The following is a 15594-nucleotide window of genomic DNA, read 5'->3' as shown; positions in this document are numbered from 1 at the left end:
GTAAGCTCCTTGAGAGCAGGGATCATGTCTGCCAACTGTATTGTATTTTGAGCCCCTTGCGGTACAGACTTTGTGTCTAACTGAGGTCACTAAGAGGGAAAGTTAGGGCTGTTAGCTAGACATAACCATAAGGATCCCTAACCATAAGGATAAGGATGATCATCACACAGTTCCTCCAAACAACCCGGTGCCACCGTCAGAGCCTTGCACTCTAACCCAGAGATGGCAGGGCACATGATCTTATGAGAGATCACCTGTAATCCAGTAGCGGGCAAGCTTGCAAGGGTTGAAAGTAGGCAGCAGTGCCGGCCTGAGGTTTCCTGTTGACCTCATCCTGGCACTTTCCCCTCTGTCTATGCTAGTGGCACGGGTCTGGAAGTCCTAATTCCGATTCCACCTCTCGTCTGCTGGGTGATCGTGGGCAAGTCATTACACTTCTCTGTGCCTCAGTTACCTCATCCGGAAAATGGGGATTAAGATTGTGAGCCCCTTGGGGGACATGGCCTGTGTCCAATCTACCTCAGCTCTCAGTAGAGTGCCTAGTATTCATTCATTCATTCAATCGTATTTATTGAGCGCTTACTGTGTGCACAGCACTGTACTAAGTGCTTGGGAAGTACATAGTAAGCACTTAACAAATATCGTTTTTTTAAAAAAAGTTTAGTTCTGGGGTGTGGCCAAGGCCCTCAGATAATAATAATAATAATAATGGCATTTATTAAGCACTTACTATGTGCAGAGCACTGTTCTAAGCACTGGGGAGGTTACAAGGTGATCAGGTTGTCCCACGGGGGGCTCACAGTCTTCATCCCCATTTTACACCATACAACCTCCCCAGCGCTTAGAACAGTGCTTTGCACGTAGTAAGTGCTTAATAAATGCCATTATTATTATTATTATTATTATTATTATTATCTGAGGGCCTTGGCCACACCCCAGAACTAAGCTTTTTTTTTAAACGATATTTATTAAGTGCTTACTATATACTTCCCAAGCACTTAGTACAGTGCTCTGCACACAGTAAGCACTCAATAAATACGATTGAATAAATGAATGGCTCTCACTCTACTGAGAGCTGAGGTAGATTGGACACAGGCCATGTCCCCCAAGGGGCTCACAATCTTAATCCCCATTTTCCGGATGAGGTAACTGAGGCACAGAGAAACGTAGTGACTTGCCCATGATCACCCAGCAGACGAGAGGTGGAATCGGAATTAGGACTTCCAGACCCGTGCCTCTATCCACTGCTGCTTCTCTAGCTGTAGGGCAACCCTGGGAAAGGGAAGCAGAGTCTAAGGTCATTTGTGCCCATGCTCCAGGAGGGAGGATTGGGACCTTTTCAGGGACGGCTCAGTGGAATTCCCGAAGGTCCAGAAACGGGTGGGGGGAGGTCTTCCCAGCGGTGGTCTCAACTCCCAATCCAGCAATCCCGGGCGAGAGATCCTTAGCCTCAGCCTCGGCAGGGAGGGTACAGAACCCCAGGCAAACACCAGAGGGCGCTGGCCTCCTAGGACAGAATCAGGCAGAAGCCTGGCCAGTTTAGGGGATTTCGGTTATCAATCAATCAATCGTATTTATTGAGCGCTTACTATGTGCAGAGCACTGTACTAAGCGCTTGGGAAGTACAAATTATCTACTGGGCTATCTATCCCAGCAGCATCATGCTCCTAAGCCCTCCCTTCGAGGGGGCACAGCCGGCGGGATCTCTCCAAATCCATGGTCTCTGTCACTCCGTCCCTCTTCTTCCCAGTCTCCCAGGTTGGGAAAGCCACCTTCCTCCCAGTGAGCCACGAGAAGCCTGAAATTCTTCTCCTCTTCTGATTTTTGACTTTTGTGTATTTGTCCTTGTGTTTCATGCTGTTTTAGTGTTTTATTGTTTCACCACTCCTGATGGGCCTGTCTCCAGCCCCCTCTCGCCCAGGTCAGGAACAGACAGACTCCCCCTTGCCCTTCAAAGCCTTATTGAAGGCTCATCTCCTCCAAGAGGCCTTCCAGACAAAGTCCCCTTTTTCATCTCCCACTCCGTTTGGCATCGCCCTGACTTACTCCCTTTGCTCCCCGCCCCCCAGCCCCACAGCACTTATGTATACATATGTAATTTTATTTATTTGTATTGATGTCTGTCTCCCCGCCTCTAGACTTTGAGCTCATTGTTGGCAGGGATCATCTGTACTGTACTTTCCCAAGTGCTTAGTACATTGCTTTGCATGCAGTAAGCACTTAATAAATACGACTGAATGAATGAATGTCTAAATTCCCACCGGTGTATTCTTTCCCAGCATCAGTACAGTGCTCTGCACACAGTTAGCACTTAATAACTACTATTACTACTAGGGTACTGTCGAGCAGGCCTCAGCCCAGCATAGGAGTTCTCTTTGCTCCAAGACCCGGCTCCAGGAACAGCCCCTTCCCCTTATGCTTCGGTTTTCCCTGCTTCCTCCTTTTTAATGAGGGACTCTGAGCCGACCCCTCTCCAGCCCCACCTACCTTTTTTCAGAATCTGGCTGGTTATGGGCGGGGGGGGGGAGGGGGGGGGCTGCCTCAGCCCTCTCCCCTTCCGGCACTCCCCCTGCCAGAAACCAAGCACCCAATCCTCCAGGAATAAACCGGCCAGCCCCATCTCCCGCCTCTCCCCTTCCCGCCCACACTCCCCCCTCCCCCCCCCACCTCTGCCCTCTGTCCAGGCTCCTGATACATACCTCGCCTTATTGACCTTTCCAACCTTGCCCACATCTCATTCCTCCTCCACCCCTATTGCCTGCGACCCCTCCTAGCTTCTACTGCCTTCTTTGTTTTGCTTCCTCCCTGCAGCCAGACTGGGCAGTACCCAGTTCAGCCCTAATCAATGAGGTGGCCCCTTGAACCTCCGTAACCCTGTTTGTTTTTTTTAATGGTATTTGTTAAGCGTTCACTATGTGCCAGGCACTGTACTAAGCACTGGGGTAGATAAGAGGTAATCAGGTTGGACACAGTCCATGTCCCACACGGGGCTCACTCTTGTCTCCAGGCTTCCCCAAACCCTTTTTCCATTTTTTTTATGGTATCTGTTAAACCCTTACTACGTGCCAGGCACGGTTCTAAGCGCTGGGGTAGATACAAGGTAATCAGGTTGGACACAGTCCCTGTTCCACATGGGGCTCACAGTCTTCATCCCCATTTTTCAGAGGAGGTAACTGAGGGGCAGGGAAGTAAAGTGACTTGCCCAAGGTCCCACGGCAGACAAGTGGCAGAACCGGGATTAGAACCCAGGTCTTTTTAACTCCCAGGCCCGTGCTCTATCCACTAGGCAACGCTCCTTCTCTCCCTCCTGGCCTCTTCACCCTCTCTCCCTCTAGGTTGCTGCCCAAGAGCCCAGGAATGTTGTAGGTTTGGAAAGGCGGGGGGGGGGGGGGGTGTTGCTACAGGACGCGGGTGGGGGTATTCTTGAGCTGGGAGAGTTGGGCAAAGGCTATCTCCTCTCGGGGTAAACTCATTGTAGTTCCCCAGGCTGGGGAAGGGAGCCACTTCCCTTCTCCTCCACCCCGCTGCCAGCGTCCTGTTCTCCTGGCTGAGCTAATAGGAAACTCTGCCTTTGGGAAGGCCCGGCAACTACACTGAGACAAGGACGGGATAAAGAGGCTCGGGTGGGTCCCCATTGCACGTCTGCAGTGCAGCCCGAGAGGATAGGATGAAGAGGGGGAGGAGGCATGGGGAACAGGGGAAGAGGAGGGAAAAGGTCTACTCTGTGGCAGGATCAGGTTCCCAAGGTTGCCTGAGACCCCAGGGTGTGGAGCAGGCCCCACCCACCTCCTCTCCCTCCATAGGGTACTTTTTTTTACAAGGGAAGGGAGAAGAAGGGGGAACCCAGCTGCAGCAATGGCCAGGCTGGAATTCCCTGACAAGGCCTGGAGGAGGGCAGGAGGAAGGGAGGGAGAATGCAGCCAGATGTTTTGAGGAAACGAAGAGCCAGGGAGAGGAGCAGAGTCACGGGGAAGGAGATAACATCCTTCACCATCCCTCCCACAAGAACTGGGAAAGCCTCAAAACTAGCTGCTCCCCTCAAGCCCTGCCACTTCCTGCCCCGACCCAAGCCTAGGTGAGGAGATGAGAGCCCCCAGCGACAATGAAAATCCCCTCCCTCTGAGCGGCCCCATCTTCTGCTGTTTGCGTTCCCCCAGCTGAGAAATGCGGCCAGCTCTGGGGCGGGAAGGGCAGTGACGGTCCAGTGTAGAAGTTGCCAGGGGAATTAGGTACCAGGCCTCTAGGCACTGCCCTAGGACTTCTCAGCCCTGATCCATGGGCAGGAGCCAGCCAGGGGCGGCTCCCACCTCTGGTTCTGTGGCCCTAGAGCCAGGTGATGCTCTGGGCGCTGCCCCCCAGCCCTCCAGCCCATCTGGAGGTAATGGCTTCTAATTATAGTCCCAGCCAGTGGAATGGCCTTTAATGCCTTGGTCTTTCCTGCCAGGGCTCCCCTCTCACGCTATCCTGTTGCCCCGCACTCTTAGGGTTTGCCAATCGGGCTGCTTCTGCCTAAGAGCCATGTTTGGCTTCCCGCCTGCTCTGCTGGCACTCTGCCTGACTAGCTCAGTTCTGGGTGCGGGGTGGGCAGATGGCGCTGCCAAGCAAGGCAATCTCAAGTCCTCCCTCCCTCCCATCTGTCCTTCCTGCTTCACTTCATCGGGAACACAGACACCTGGGAACCTGGCTCCCTCGCCCTCTCCTTCCCCCACCCCCTCACTTTGCCCCATCCTTACCCCAAATACAAACAACAAGAAACACAGCTCTCAAACACCACCCCTCACCCAAGCCCACCCTACTACGCACTCCCAACGTGACTAGGATGCAGAAAACATCCCCCCACCCTCCTCCCCCAACACACATACACACACCCACACACACACGCATCTACACATGGATTCAAGTACACTCACAACACAGAATCTCATGCCTGGCTCTCGCCCACAATACACGTCCACACATGCAAAGCCAGCCGCATTTTCCATTTTCTCTGTCTCTCTCTGTCCCTCAGCAGGCCAGGGAAGCTCAGTTCCCCTTAGGGAAGGCAACAGGGAGGCAATGGGGGGCCAAGGGAGCCCCAGAGCGGCAGAACCAGGAACAGGGGCGGCTCCCTGGAGTATGGCCCACACCGCCTGCTTCCGGAGGGGCCGGAAAGCCGTGGGAACGACCGTTCCCACTGGGATCCCGGCTTCTCTGGCCCGGAACAAGGAAGCAGGAGGCAGCTGCTGAGAAGGGAAACTGGCAGGGAAATTCAGGCCAGCTGTCTGGGACCACCACACTGTCGTGTTTGGAGAGGGTAGGGGTGCCTCAGGTGGCCTGGCAAGGTGAGAAGAGATTCCAGACTGAATCTGGAATGAGGGGGCCGTCTCCCTGTCGGTGCCAGCTTGGGGTTTGAGCTTAGGGAGGGGAGGCTGTGACCCAAAGTAGGAGTGAAGGATAAGGGTCCCGCTCAGGGAGCGTACCCACTCACCCCTCAGCTGCCCCAGTCGGAGTTAACTGGGAGAGAGGAGTCTGGGGAATCCTGATCCTGAGGGGATCTCTGCGCCCTCCTCTCAGCTGGCGGGTGGAGAGGGGGGCCCTAAGGCACACAGCCCCCAGGGTCCCATCCTAGACTCTCCCCTTCCCCTAGCTCCCCCAGGGACCTCCCCCAACCGACTGTCCAAACGCGCCAAGCGCCTGAGTTTCCAGTAAGCAGCTGGGCTGGGGTGCGGGAGCTGCTGGGAAGCTGGACCTGGTGACTCAACCCCCTTGGCCCTCCTAATCCCAAAGCTGCACACACAAAGCAACCAGACCCAGACCGCCTCCCCCATCCTTCCCCTGTGACCACAGCCAGGGCCCGACGCCCCCCCCCCCCCCACCCCACCGGGTGCACTCTCCATCTCAGCCTGCCTCGGGTCACACGGCATAGATCCCCGCCCTCAGCGTCTCTTTCTTCTCCCCCACAGACACATCTAAAGAGGCCTAAAACCCTGACCCCTCCCTCCCAGGGAGCCTGGCGCAGCCATGACTAAACAACCACCCACCCACACCCACCCCCTCTAAGCTCCACTGTCAACAGCCACATCTGGATAGGTCCCCCATCGCCTGTCAACAGCCACATCTGGCCAAGGCCCAAACAGGCTGTCTGCCCTCATACCCCCGGGGGGGAGGGGAATGAGAGGTCTGAGGAGCGAGAAGGTTGAGGGAGGGGGCTGTCAGGCACCGAAGGGTGTGAAGTGGGTGTAAGGCCTTGGGGTTGCTGGAAAGAAGCAGGTCAGAGACAGGCCACAATGACCTCACCAGGGCCGCCCCTCCCACCCCCCTCCATGTACATTCCTGTTACAAGGCTCTCCCTCTTCCCTTCACTGCCCCCCCCCCCCCCCCACCGGAGTTGCTTCCCGGCTTTTCTCCCTGACTTCTTCCTCCTCGCCCCAGACTCAGCCAACACCCTAGATTGTGTATGTCTCTACCCTGAATGTGTGTCCCTGTCTGGGTCTGTAACGTGTTGCCTTTACGCGTCCCTATGTGGGTCAGTAGGTCTGTCCGTGTGACCGTATGTCCGTTTACGCACTGATCCGTTTCTCCACCGTGTGGGCCTGGGTGTGCGTCTGGCGTCTCTACCTTCAGTGGCAGAGTCCATGGGTCCTCGTGTCGGAGCTGCTGGCATGCGTGTCTGTGTGCCATCGCTTTGTACGCGTACACCCCTGGGGTGTGTGTCCATGAGTGGGGAGGAGTAGGCGCATGTGTGGGCATGCTGCGGGTATGCCAGGGTGTGTCAGAGGAGTGGTGAGGTGGGACGAGGGGGCAGCTGGGCGCTGTGACCTTAGCTCGGCAGTCCTGCCAGCTTGGCCCCAGTTATGCCACCTGCCTAGAAGAATGGCACTGGGGGCCAACTGCTTGAGGAAGGGGGGCTTGGAGCTTGAGCGGGGTGGGGAGGGCAAGGTGGGCAAGCACCTGGTCGGAGGGAGGGGGACAGGGCCTCCGCCGCAGCAGCAGCCACCACCACCACCCCCCCGCGCCCTTTGGAGCGCCACGCGGGCAGCTGGGGATTCCCGCGGGGGGGAAGGATGAGGGGGGAGGGAGAGGATGAGGACCCAAGGGAGGACGGCGGGAGGCAGTGGGCGCCCTGCCCGGGAAGCCGAGGTTGGAAAAACACGCGGAGTCTGGAGCCCAGAGCTGGCGTTTAGTCACGGGGCTGGGGGCCGGAGGGGGAGGGAACTGCCGGGCCGCTACCAGAGTGGGGGCCGGAAGGGGGACGGGGAAGAGGGGAACGGGGGGGGGAGGAGGGCCCGGGCCGGCCACGGGAGGGGGCGTGGGAAGGGGTGGGGGAGGGGGCACCCTGCCGGGAAGGGGGCCGGGGCTGCCACCCGAAGCACCGACGGGAGAACGTGGAGCTGGGCAAGAGGGTCACCGGTCCAGACCCCCCGCTGACCGCAGACTGCTCCAGCCGTCCGGCCTTCCTCCTCCACCTCCCTGGACCGGAGGCTCCGTCTCCCTGCTGCAGTCTCCGGGGCGGGGAGGGGTCGAGGGCTACGTCTCCCTCTCCCCCCGCCCTCCCCTCCCCCGGGTCGGTGCAAAGTCGTGCATGCGGGGGGCGCTCCGTATGTTCCAGCAGGAGAGGCTCCGCATGGGGGCTGCACGCGAGGGAGGGGGAATCTGCGTGCTGGAAGGCACTGGGCGGAAGGAAGAGTTGCGTGCGCAGAGGGAGGGGCTGAGTGCGTGCGGGAACTCGGAGGTGGGGGGCTGGCCCTACGTGCGTGCGGGACCCCAGGGGGCCGCGGGCAGAGAGAGCTGCAGGTCTGCGTGCCAATCGGGACCCGAAACCCGGGCGGGGGCTCCCGAACGGTCTCTGGAGATTTCCTCTCTGCCCCCGGGGCCGGCAGGCGTCGTCCCCTTCCCTCCCCGCGCAAGGCTTCGGGGAGGGCAGGGGGCTTCCCCGGTGCCCTGTGGAGGCAACCGCCCCCCCCAATACAAAACCAGAGGAAGAAGTCCTCTGCCTCTGGCTGCCCCCCCTTCCCTCGCGTCGCTATGGTAACCTGGGCTTCCTGCCGGGCTGGTGGGGCCGAGACGTTTCCTGTCTCTCTCCTCTCCTCCCCCTCTGCCCTCCCCCTCCCGCGAACAATGCCCTTCCTGTTCCTGAAACCCCGGGGGTGGGGGACGGACCGTTAATTCCTCTCCTCAGACCCGCCTCGCCCCGACCCGACCCGACCCGCCCCGACCCGACCCGCCAGGCCTAAACGCGCCGGGGGGACCAGGTTCGGCGCCCCACCACCCCACATGTGAGATGAGTTGCAGGGCCTTAGCCACCCCGCCTCCTCCTAGGCCTCTGACTCAGGTTAGGGACCCCGGGTCGCTGGACCTCGCCCCCTCGCCCCCCCAACTTCCCTCCCCCCACCTGGGTCCCGAGGGGCCCCGCGTCCTGTGTGAGTCAGAAAGGGAGGGGGGACTTGCCCCACCGCCCCCTCCGGCTTTCCCTAGACCCTGGTGACTCAGGGCCCCGGGACTCCCGGATCCAGCCGGTGGGGGCTAGCTGGGAAATTTCAAAGAGCCATCTGCCTAGGGGGCATTGGGGGGGGGGGGGGCAGAGTAGGCCCCTGGCCATGTCACCTCTCATGGGGGAGACAGGACCCAGGTGTCATGAAGCTCAGTCCCCCCCCCCCCCCGGAAGGTCTCCTCCTGACTCCCTCTTCCCCATTTACCTCCCACCCCACCATCCCACCACCTCCTCTCTCATCTTTCTCTATTCCCCTTTCTGGGAGGGGTTGAGGGTACTGTGGTAAGAGCTGAGGATGGCAGTACTCTTGGATTCTTTCATCCAGCTCTGGGTTGAAAGGGGGAAGGGGCAGAGAGTCCAGATTCCCAAATTTGAGCCATGGAGTCAGGAACCGGGGAGTGGGGGGAAGAGAGCAGAAAACGGGACGGGATTGAAGGAAGGGGGGTGAGCCCCATGGGAGCACGTTGCAACCAACTAACCCTCGAAGGTGCACTGACCTCAAACACTCATTACCGCCTTCCGCTTGGGGGGAGGGGGAGAGGTGGGAGGGGCGAGTTTCAGCTTCGAGGAGCAGAGGTCTTGACAGTTGCCTCTGTCCCTGGTCTCTCTCAGGGTCGTGACACCAATTCCTCACCCACTCCCACCCCCATCCCATTGCTCCTGCCATGGGGGCAGTCTGGACGGAGAGAAAGGGCGTATCGTGGTTCATCCACCTCAAGTTTGGTGTTGGAATTAAGAATAATGATGAAGATTTTATTTATTAACCACTTACCATGTGTCAAGTGCTGGGGTAGATACAAGACAAGCAGATCGAACAGAGTCACATGGGGTTCACAGTCTAAGTGCGAGGGAAAAGAGGGATTTCTTTCCCCTTTCCCAGATGAGGAAACTGAGGCCCAGAGAGGTTGAGTCACTTGCCTAAGGTCACACGGCAGGCAAGTAGCAGAGCCAGGACTAGAACCCAATTCTCCTGACTCCCAGTCCCTTGCTCTTCCCACTAGGCCACACTACCTCTCATTCTTCTGTTGGAGAACATAAACCACGGCATTACTGGACCCCACCAGTGGTCCATTCAACCTAGTAGGATTCTGTCTCCAACAGTAGCAACGGGATGTTTGGAAGAATCTTGTGATAGTTGCCCTTCTGGACACCCCATCTTCATGGTTAAGGATGGATCTGTGTAATGACCCATTCTGGGCCACTCATCCATGAATTTATCCAAATCCTTCAAACCTATTGATGGTTTCTGCCTTCCCCGCTTCCCAAGGGAAATAATTTCATGTGTTTATGCAACACTGGGTGGAGAAATGCATCCTTTTTATGTGCTTGGAACCCATCACCCTCAAGCTTCACTGGATGCCTTCTTGTCTGGGGAGCTGGGGTTTGGAGAAGAATTCCAGATGGGCCCTGGCCACCCCTTCATGATTTTCTAGATGTCAGTCTTGTCCCCCTCCCATCTTGATTCTGCCCAGACTAGAGAGTCTGGTTATGGGCGTGGCCTCAGCCCCTACGTCTCAGCAGGGGCAAAACCCAGAGCCAGGAAGGAATCTTGCCTAGTGGGCAAGATGCGGGGAGCCGAGATGCCTGGGTGCTTTGACCCGGCCCTCAGAAGGTCAGGAAAGGGGGAGTGGATGCCAGAAGAGGGATGTAAAACTTGGGCTTATCACCTCCTACCTCAAATCCATTGGTCTGTCCCCAGCCCCCACACCCACTCACCCACCCACTGGCTTCCCCTGAGGCATCTCCCTTGTGAGCCCAGGGTCCTCACTTGGTTGAAAGGGGGAAGGGGCAGAGTGTCCAGATTCCCAAATCCCAGAGCTTGGAGCTCCCAGAGATGGGCTGGAAATGGCCTAACTTCCCCCAGGGTTCATGAGTCTGAGATGACTCTCCGTGTCCCCGGCCCTCAGAGTAGACCCCAAACTAAAGCCCCCCCCCCCCCCCCAGCAAATGGAAATAGTGGCCAAGGAATCTGACCTTGCAGTCCATGCTCATAGCACTGAGGAGGAAGGGGAGGGTTCAAGGAAGGGCTTCTAGTGCCTGCCCTAGGTATCGGGGTCCATGCCCTGTCAGCGGGGGTGAGCTGAGATCATAGCCCCAGAGCCTAACCCCATTTGGGATACCGACCCCTCCCGTCTGGGTCTCAGTGGGGAGAGGAGCTAGAGGCACAGCCATCGGTCCCAAAGGTGAGCGGCCCCCAGGTTCCCGTGTAAGTCAACGGCACCCTCACCGAGCACCATGTGCGCACATGTGGCAAGCCCACATGTGGATCTAGGCTCTATTCAGCCCAGAAGTATGTGGTGTGCCACATGCTAGCAACACCCCAACAGGCTGCCCTGTTTCCACCCCCACCCCCCCAACAGTCTCTCCAGTAGACAGGAAGTTTTTGCATAGAAAGCTGAGCAGCAGTGAAACGGTTAAAGCCGTTTTCTTATTCATTCCGGCCATGGCCCCAGTCCTGATATTAGACGCCCGGGACTAAAGTTATCTCTGCAGCCACCACGCTCTCTGACTCAGTCCCAGGGCCAGAGTAAACCCAACCCAGCTTCTAGCTCAGCGCCTAAAAGGCAAGGTCTCCCGATGGAGGATGGAGGTGTGATGTCCTTAGGACCCTGGAGTGTCCCCCCCACCTCCCCCCGGTGTGTTCCTCAGGCCAGGCCCTTGGAGAAGCTTCCTGGCCCCACGATACCCCTGCCCCCACATACTCCTCAGTCCTTATCAGCCCCCTATTGGGTTCGAAGCACTGGTGAAGGCTGAGTGGAATCACCCAGCCCAGGTCCTCTAGCCCCAGGGGAAGGTCCCAGCCAGCCACCGGCCCTCAGGCACCTAGCTCAGACAGAGGGCAGCAGGTTCAGTGGCTCCTAGCAGCAGCCGACTGCCTGCCCACCCACCCCCTCCCACCCTGTGGGGCCAGGCACCCAGGAAGTGAGAGGCGGGTAAGGAATGAGGAGGAACTCGTCGGGCCGTTGGTGGCGGGGCCCAGCCGCCCACATTCCCAGGCCCTGAGCCGTCTATCTCCGGGCGTTTCCGATGCTGCCGGCCCTTCCCCACCCTCCCAGAGGCCTTCCACCTCGGATGGGTCCCGGGACAAGGGGGGGTCAGATGGCTGTGGCCTTTTCGGAAGCTGCCGACTGCTTGGGTTTGGGGGATGGGTGGGATTACAGGGCTGAGGTTCCCACAGTTCAGTGTCCCCAAGAGCGCAGGGCCAGCTAGCGGGGGAGGGCTACAGGATAAGCCCAGGACATTCCTCCTGTAATGGGGTGATTCCTTCGGTGTTTGGGTCTGGGACTGTGCAGTGAGGGGAGCAGGGGAGGGAAAGGGCGTCCCTCCCCGGCTCAGGAAGCCTGCCTGGGTCCCGGGAGGGGAGCCGGCCTGGCTCAGAGCCGGCTGCCAAGGGGCCGCTCCAGGGTTAGGAGCCGTCGGTCAGCAGCCCCCGGTGTCTCGGGAACATCCTGTGAGCTGGAGAGATTCCCCTCCCCCACAGTGGGGAGACAGAGAAGGAGAGTAAAGAGGCATCAACAGGAGCACCCCTGCACCCGCGAACCCCCAGACACATACTGAAAATGCTGACATACACACCTACTCAACCAGAGACACAGGCAGACGCACTCAGATGTAGAACCAGAGATACAGATCCTTGGATCCACACCCTTGCACGTACGGGGTCGGCCCTGCCACCTGGCTCTGAACTGGCTCTGACCTTCCTGCCAAGGAGGCTTGGGAGTTGGGGGCCGCTGCCTGCCTCCCCGACAGACCTGACACTCACACTTCCTGTCCAGGGAGGTCACCTTCTGGCTGTCGGAGCGGGTGGGGACCTGCCGCTGTACAGTCCACCGGGACCCGGGCTCCTTCAAGTGGGACATCATTCTCTCTTTAGATCTGTCTCTTATTTGCCCTCTGACTCATTGTCTCTCCATCTCTCTGTCTCTGCTTTAGTCTTTGATCTTTGAAATACATTTTGCTTTTTAGGTTCAGTCAGTGGCCTCAGCTAGAAGCAACTGTCCTTTTCATATCACCGACTTGCTCAGAAACCTACACCCAGAGACAAAGATGGGCAGAGCTCCACACACTTTCTTACACAGGCACACACAATCACCCAGAGGCACAAATACACACGCAGATACCCAGAGGCTGCGATGCAGTCACAGACACAGACATCCAGACAGACAGTCACATACTCATAAACCAACTGAGAGACCGAGATACACCCAGACACACACACACCGAGACACGGATGCACACTGACAGCCTCCCAACGGACACATACACCCAGTGATGAAAATGCCCACATAAACATGCAGACATACCCATGACAGACACACAGAAGGAATCAGAGACATAGATATACCCGTACCCCCAGACACACAGAGCAAAGCAGACCTCTCTCTCTCTCTCTCTCTCTCTCTCTCTCTCTCTCTCTCTCACACACACACACACACACACACATGCACACACAGACTGGGTCTATGGCGAAAGGACTGGGAAAAGCACTCGAGTTAAAAAAGGCTCAGAAACAAGAGTCACCCCCCGCCCCCACTCCTCCACCCTCTACCCTAACACCTCTCCCTATCCCTTTTCCTCCCGTGTCTGTAGTATTTCTAGAGGCTGAAGGACTCTCCGAGCTGTGATAACAGGAGGGCTGGGGGCAAGACTGGCCTTGTGTAACCCCCTCCCAGCCCTTCCCCCATCTCCCCAACCCTGGGCAGGGTGGCTGTGTGCAGCTGAGTCAGAGCCAAGGCCAGGCACTTCCTGCTTCCAAGAAAACTTGTCTCTTCCTCTCTAAGCTGAAGGGGGAGGGTGGCAGTGCAGCAGGGCAGAGTCGGGGAACAGGGCAAAGGGAGCCCTGTGGACCGGAGCAGAGCAGAGAGTAAGGAGGGGCAGAGGGAAGTGCTGGGGAACAGGGCAGTGGACAGTTTGGGGCTTCTTCACTCTGCCCTATTTTCTGCCACTCCTCACCCCGCCTTCCCCTTTTTATGGTATCTGCTAAATGCTTACTAGGTGCCAGGCACTGTACTAAGCACTGGGGTACATGCAAATTAACCAGGTTGGACACAGTCCCTCTCCCTCATAAGACTCATAGTCTTAATCTCCATGTTACAGGTGAGTAACTGAAGCCCAGAGAATTGAAGTGACTTGCCCCAGGACACACAGCAAAGTGGCAGAGCCAGGATTAGAACCCAGGTCCTCCGACTCCCAGGCCCGTGCTGTTTCCACTCGGCCACACTGCTTCTCAATAAGTTCATTTCGGCCCTCACAACAACCCTGTGAGAGAGGTAGAGAAAGTAGGTTCATTCATTCATTCAATCATATTTATTGAGCGCTTACTGTGTGCAGAGCACCGTACTAAGCTCCATTTTGCAAATGAGGCAGCCGAAGTTCAGAGAAGTTAAATCACAGGGTAGGTTAGAGGCACAGTTCGGACTTGAACCCGGGTCCTCCGGCTCATAGACCGGCGCCCTGCCACTTTGCCACGCCACTTCCCCTCGCCCAAGTTGTAGGGAGGGTGTATGCTAAGAGCACTCTACAGAGTCCGAAGGCCTCTGTGCCCTGCGGCCCAGTCGTGTACCCTCGGGCTGGAGAGCTTAGACAGCTGGCGTCACCTCTCCCTGCCCGGGGGCTGAAGGGCGCTGCTTCCTGCCTCTTGAGGAGCTACCCAGCCTGACCCTCAGACCGGGAGCCTAAGAGAGGAGGTGTCAACTTCAAAAAGACCACAGAGCCCACGGGCGCGACAAACTGGCCGGATCTCAGCCCCTTTTCCAGACACCCACAACCCCGAGTCCTGGCTGGGGCAAAGCCCTTCAGACTCAGTCCCTCACCCTTGGGGGGTGATGGGCAGCTCCCTTACCTCTCACCTCTTCTTTTCTTCCCCCATGACTCAATCTGAGGCTCTTCCTCTTTTTCCTCCTTTCCTCTTAGGGACTTCGGGAGCAGCGATGAGGGAAGCAGAGAGGGTGGGGGTGGGTGGTTAAGTCTCCCATCTCACTGATTGGCCTTCCTCAAACTGACTGGGCCTCAGCTTCCCCTTCCAGTCCCAGGGGTCTCCCCAGAAGCAGCAGCACCCAGTTCCTTGAGGCAGGAGAGGTAGGGGCCCCGTGGTAGGCCAATCAGCAGAAGGATTTCTGGGAGAGGGTGGGGGGCAGTCAATCAATCAATCAGTCAGTTGTATTTCTTGAGCGCCTACTATGCATAAAGCACTGTGCTAAGTGCTGGGGAGAGTTCAGTGATATTAGTAAACATAATCCCTGCCCTCAAGGAGTTTACAGTCTATCAAGGGAGACAGACACTAAAATAAATTACAGATAGGAGGAAGTAATAGAGTTTTAAGATATATATGTATATATATATATATATATATATATATATATATAAAATATATACACATGTTTATAGGGGAGGGGAAGGTGAATGCCTGAGTGCAGGACAGGGTGTGGGCAGGAGGTCACAGGCAGGAGAAATGAGACTGGGGCACAGTGAGTAGGTTTAGCTTAAGAGGAACAAAGAGTGTGAGCTGGGGTGTAGTGGGAGAGGTGAGTTGATAAGTTCGAAGGAAAGAGCTGATGGAGTGCCTTCAAGCCGACTCTCAGGAGTTTCTGCTTGATGTGGAGAGGAATGGGCAGCCACTGGAGGTTTCTGAGTAGTGGGGAGACGTGTGCAGAATGATATTTTAGCAGAACAATTGGGGCAGCAGAGTGAAATATGGACTGGAGAGGGGTAAGACTGGACCCAGGGGGATCAGCGAGGAGGCTGATGAAATAGCAGTCAAGCCGGGATATGACAAGTTCTTGGACCAGCGTGATGGCTAGCTGGATAGAGAGGAAGTGGTGGATTCTGGAAATGTGGAGGAAGAACCAGCAAGATTTGGCAACAACCTGAAAGTGGGGATTGAAAGAGAAGAAGGAGTCAAGGATCATGCCAAGGTTACGGGCTTGAGAGGCAGGGAGGATGGTAGTATGGAGGATGGTAGTATTGACAACACCACCCCAGCCCCAGTCCCGCTGTGTCATGGGACTATTTATAAGAAGGAGAAGTCAGTAGGAGCCCACACCATCCAAAACCCCCAAAGAGTCCAGAGAGACGAAGGCTGGGCCTGGGGAGGAGACAGGGATCTGGAGGGGAAGACTGGCGCC

This window comes from Tachyglossus aculeatus, chromosome X2 (assembly GCF_015852505.1).
Source record: "Tachyglossus aculeatus isolate mTacAcu1 chromosome X2, mTacAcu1.pri, whole genome shotgun sequence".
Classification (NCBI taxonomy): Eukaryota; Metazoa; Chordata; class Mammalia; order Monotremata; family Tachyglossidae; genus Tachyglossus; species Tachyglossus aculeatus.
Note: the sequence above shows the minus strand (reverse complement) of the source record.